Source organism: Pieris brassicae, chromosome 4, assembly GCF_905147105.1.
Source record: "Pieris brassicae chromosome 4, ilPieBrab1.1, whole genome shotgun sequence".
In the NCBI taxonomy this organism is placed as follows: Eukaryota; Metazoa; Arthropoda; class Insecta; order Lepidoptera; family Pieridae; genus Pieris; species Pieris brassicae.
Genome location: NC_059668.1, coordinates 18,040,746 through 18,047,221, shown reverse-complemented (window position 1 = coordinate 18,047,221; position 6,476 = coordinate 18,040,746).

Below are 6,476 nucleotides of genomic sequence, written 5' to 3'. Positions count from 1 at the left end.
ACACACCGTCAACTTGCGTAGTACGCGATCATACGCCATGCGGTTTGTAGCAACAATAATGAGATCTATCTGTCTCTTTTCAACGCGGAAAAGCAATTTATATTTAGAGAGAGATAGAGTGACACCATTCATTTAGGTTTGGCAATACAAATGATGTCGTGGGCTTACGTTGTTTCAATAAAATTTTCACAATATCGAGTTAAAATAAGAGAATCCTTAACAATACAAAAGGTCTTAATATAGCAGAAGGTAAAAATACATTGTGCAATAATATTCCATAACGAATCTTAAAATATGTACTAATGTATTAATTAATGTACTTAACATTACGACTATTAACGTCCATATACCTACCTATACAATATATATTACTTTTCGGGGTACAGATTTGGGATAGTATAGGTATCTTGATTAAAATTCTGCAAAGCAGAACTAGATTGTTCATGAAAAAAATATTGTCCACAGTGTTTAGTATGCGTTCATTTTATATATTGCCTGATTAGGTAGGTTAAGTACCTAATAAAACCAAATCTAAGTTCATAATATGAAATAATAACCAAGTATGTTTCAATTTACTCCTAGTAACTTAAAATAACTTACCATCAGTTAGTCAGAACACTATATGGTGGAATGTTGTAATTGAGTAATAATTATGAGATGTTGTCATAAACTGTAAACAAAAAATGGTTCGCGCCAATAAAATAATTTCCAGACTTCTTCTTTCAAACATGGAAATTAAAAAAGTGTTAACCAGCCAGCATCTATCAAAGTTCAGAGCCAAAAGTGACCTCTTTGGTCATTGATTGTATCTATTACATATACTATGTAAGGAAGAAATATAAATTCTCTTAGGAACATTAATTAATTGTTTTTCTTTTTGTATATTATGGCAATAGTTTTTACTTTATGCAAGTTTCCAGTAAAAGGTTGGGAAACTACACGCGAGAAAAATAAATAAAGACATCAAAAGAAAACAAAGGGATAAGCTAGTTAAAAACAAAATATGTACAATTAATTAATTGTGTAAAAAGCTTACACCATAACACCTACCTATCGGTACCCTGTACGTACAAGGTCTAGGACAAAAAAAAAATAACACCGGGGAATAAATAGTTATTCCGCTAGTAGAAAATAACGCAAAATTGATATATATTTTACCAAAAAACAAGTTTAATAAATAAGTTTTAGCAATATCACTGCTGATAATTTTATAGATTAAGTAGAAGATCAGAGGTCTGTGGATGCCAACAATCTAAGAATATAATTTTTCTCTGCATTTGTGACTTCGTCACAAAACCAACCTTTGTTTGAATTTAGCGATTTATTAGTTAAGGTCTTACGCAATAATAATCACTATTATTGAAATCTTTAAAAGATTTTCCATTTTATGCATACTGTAAGTCTATTAACATATTTAAAATTTAAATATAAAGAAACTTACCAAAAACACTCAGAAATCGGCGAAATTGATAAACCGCCCCTGTATACAGTAAGAACGAAACTAATACATATTGTACAGAATATCACATAATAACATTAATTGCGCAATATTTTTTCAAAATTGTGCAAGAAGACCAGCAGCAAGGATCCTGAAGCCAGTCACCAAGTGACGTGCTATTCACGTCATTGGATCACGAATTCTAAGGTTCATAGAGGTAACCTTGGAGCCTACATTTTCAACGTACTTGTAACAGAGAAAAAAAACTTATTAATAACATTATGCAATTAAAGTAATAATAAATTAAATATTGTATTTTATTTACGCATTTAAATTTTATTCGGTATAAATCTAAACGGATCTTTATACTTGCCATAAGGAACAAAGACGTCCTTGTTTTCGTAGATCTTACATTTTGTTTTCTTTGCCGTTATCTAATACTATAAAGTCGAGCGTCATACTAATATTTACATTTATTTATTATATAAATAAAGCCTATAATATTACGTACTAGCTGTTCTTTGCGGTTTCACTTGCATTCATTCTTTCTCTCTCATTCATCATGACTTGATGTCTTAATGTCTTCTATAAAACATCATCTTGCTCTATGATCAATAGTTTCTGACGTAGGTGAAATTTGCATTTGTATTGGTTACGGCGGTAATAGCAGGGTTTAAAAATTAATATGATTAATTGCAGTACCCTACAGTGTTACAAGAGATAAATATTTTACGGCAAGTGTGATTTGCTACCACTAATATTCTTATGATTGATATTTTTATCCTCGGAGGTACTTCCCTAATTCCTAAGCCGTTTTGTATTATCTAAATATTTCATGCCATCGATTTTCACATCTGATTCTGTTTATCAAATTGTGTGACTCACCTTATCTTTGAGTCAGAAGGTATACGTTTTTTTAGCTAGCTAATTTTGTATTTTGTTTATGAGTGTTAGGTGATTCATTTCAGGCCTGTATTTTCTAAAACCTACTTCTGACAGGTGTCAGGTTTTATATTTTCTCGAAAAAGCAAGTATTTTAAGCTTTAGCTTATACTACATTTTTATATTATAGCAATTCAAGAGAAGGAAGATAAAAAAATAGTCTTATGTCATATGTACCAAAAAAGACTGGCTACACATTCGCGAGCCGTCTGGCATTGAGTGTCCATGGGCGGCTTATCATCACTGATTATTATCACTTAACGTGAGGTGATCCCCTGTTCTATAAAAAAATCAAAGAAAATATGAATAATGATGAAACATAAATGTAGGCTCGATAAGACATAGATTTTGGCGTCTGTTTTAGTTGCCGCAGCCTCGAAAATGTGCAAATTCATGAATAAATTAATTGATTCCAGTTTTAAATGTCATAAATACTACGAAATACGTTACAGCAGGCCTTTTTTAATGTGTAAACACTTTCATAAAACGGATCTATGACTCATGGCGCCACTTTTAGTCAAACCACGATTTTTACGGGAAACAGGAAGTCAAGTATGTGAGTCAGTGTCAAGGCTTTGATAATGAATTGATGACTACTTTCTTAAAGAAGACTAGACTTGAAGGCCGATTAGTTAAGGTAATTTGAAGACATATATATACACTGCGTGGCGTGAACTGCTGTACTTCACCGAATTATATTAATAAAAAAAAATGAATACCATAAAACTGGTTTAATTTTGAAACAATATTAACTTCTGGCATCTATAGATTAAATCTCACAACGATAAATTTAATAAATGAAAACCAATGAAATCCAATTTGATTAAATTCTTTCGAATCAAAATAAATTTAAATAAAATGAATTTAAGGTTTATTTCTGCATTTAGAGTATTCCTATAAGTGGGTAAGAATAAAGGGTTCTTTATTTACAAGCTGGCCAAGATTCATTATAAAACGAAATAGATCATGTATATAAAACAGCATATTTAAATTTTATATTGTCGATAACATGTATATACACTTTTAGAAGGAAGATCGCCCATTTCCATACTTTATCTTCATTTATTAAATATTATTTTAGTCCTGTTTATGATATTGTGATATAAATAAAGTGTTATTATTATTATATTAGTTTGCATATTTTTATTACAATATTGAAATAAAGGATAAAATATAGAACAAAAGTACAAATTCTATATATATAAGCTTTATAGATTTAAATATGTAGTTTTCTTTATGGCTGGGATAAAATGTACTTTCATAGTGACCATAATTTTTAATTTGTGTTGCGTGAAAAACATAATATTTATCGTTGGTAAATTGTTAAATGAGTTGTAAATTTGTTCGACTATATAACTAGTCTGAGCCAGAATTCGTCGAAACCCCATTTGGAAGCAAAAATCTTATCGCTAGAAATGAAGGTTTGCAAGGACTCCGTCGGGTACTTATTATAAAACAGGACCTGAAGCTCAGTGCTTATGGTCGATATACAGGATATGCCCTAAATCAATCTTTACAATTAAATATAGTGAATCGATCAAAACGCCTTCCGCCGCTTAACGCCGATACGGTGAGAAGCACAGAAATGTCCCTTTTACCGATGAAATAATGTACACGACTGAAGAACATTACATAAATAAAATGATATTGTATTCTCACAGTTCTAAAGAAGCTGCTCAAGTGGTCAGAAAGGTACAACGTGGTTATCATCTTGCGTCAGTGATGGTTTGGTGGGGCGTGTCCTATCAGGACACAACAAATTACATTTTTGTGAAAAAGGAGTAAAACTTCAGCCAAAGTATATTGAGAATTAAGATACAGTCTTGGACCATGTTGTGAAACCTCTCAGCATCATACACTTTTAAAAAACCAAAAACACTTTTACCGTGTAGTTTCCAGCAGGATCACAACGAACTACCCAAGCCTGGCTTGAAACCAACGTTCCGGACTTTATAAGAGCACACATCTAGCACAGACCTCAACCCTTTAGACTTCAAATTACGGTCAGATTTAAAGGACATGGCCTGTTTAAAACGACATGGCGACATTGAGTCTCTTCAACAATCTTTGCGCAAGCAGTGGCGAAATTTCCCTTGGAAGCAGTGCGTAAATCCATAGATTCGTGGCCAAACAGATTGAAGGTCTGTATAAAAGCCAAAGGTGGCCATTTCGAATAGCATATTTTTTGCTAAGACTTTAATGAATATGTAGGAATAATCATTAATAATATTAAATTACTTCATTTAAAAAAATGCATATTAATTGGTAACAGCACAACTTATGGCTGGAGTAGGTATAAATATACATGCATTACAATAGTTTACACTCCCTTTTATAAACGATTAATAATAAATTACATTTATTACAGACATAATTTTACTTTAAAAAAAAACATTGCTATTAATAAAAAGAGATATAATATAGTCCTACCTGTCTTTAAACAATAAGAAAATTGGTTTGGTATGACATTTTTTTACCGTGTATATCATTTATTACTTCTGAGAATTACAATATTGCGTAAGACATTAATTTTCGTGACTAAATCAATGGAATTGTTCTTTCCGCATTTTCATAGATAACTGTACACTTCATTGCACTGCTGACTCATCATTATTGCGGTGATGTATCGAATTCTTTGTTTCGTCCTGCATTCTTATGTCGTGTAACAGTTGAGATTGATGAGTTTTCCATTTTTCATAACATGCAATTATCATTTCTATTATTTTGATGTTCGAAACATTGGTGGATGATTTTACAATACCTATTATTTATTTATATGACCCCGGTCAATTATAGTAGAACATTCTACTACATACACGAGAGCATAGAATAATAGCTTCATGATTATTTATCGATTTGACCCGGCCTTTACAAGAAATGGAAACCATTTCATGAAATGATAAATTCTACTTGATTCTATGACTTGACCACGACAGATATGTGCATAGGAAAGTAGTATAAAACAATGGAAGTATAGTATAAATCGCATTTTTTGCTCCCGCCTATCAACTATCCTTACCTGAAAGATATCGCTTATTGGCGGTTAGAACCCCCGTTGCCATTTTAATCTTATTTATTTAATCGATTCAAAACTAACGAAGTGTTAAATTTAAGAAATGAAGAAAATTACACTTTTTGTTGTTTTTTTTCTACAATCCATAAATCAACTGGATCCAAGGCGAACAAGGTGCGTTTTCAATTAGAGAGAGGAGTCAGTTAAATTTATTTGGAAGCCGTGTTAGCACCTATGTTAACTTGTTTAAATTGCCGTAAATTTAATCGTTCACTATTTACTTTGCTAAAATGTTCTAAAAGCTCAATGACAGAATAAATTTAAAGTTAAAATTACCAGTCACTCTACAATGTTTTATACGAACAGTTTATTTTTGCGCAACATTTCAACAAATTATTGTTTATGTATTTAAAATTATTGTATGATCTAAAAGCTGATTTTCACAAGGTTAATTCGTAATTTTATAACTAGTAGTAAACAGTTTTGTTGGTTTTATTACTTTCTTTAAAACTTATTAGTATTTGCTTCATATTATACGTTAAGTAGTAAAATGCAAGTCATTAGTATGTATCACACAATTGACAATTCTATTGCGCTGTTTCTAAATCCTCGCCAATATTTAATTATTTGTGGTAACTTTTAACCGATATTTTGAAATAATTGTAGTAGATGACGCTATCATAATATTTCAAGTTATTGTAATAATATTTTAAAACCACACACACCAGTTTAGCAATATTTGCAAATTACCTAAGTGTTTAATTATGACTTAATCAGAGCACATACCTTAAACGTTAAATTAAAACGGAGTCACTAGGTCAATGATCAAACGTTTTATAAAATAACATGATTTACTATTAACTGACTTTAAACGGGTATAAATTAGCTTGGTTTAATCAAACGCTTAATTAAAAATAAGACTTCTGATGTCATTTTATAGATTCTATTAAATGCAAAAAACGGTTATAAAGGTCTACTAAGAAAATAAATGAGAAAATAAAAGTTACGAACAGAAGAATGATCAGTGAGGACCTTTAGCTCTTTGTCAATATATTGACTAAATAAAGGCTTCTATACTCACAT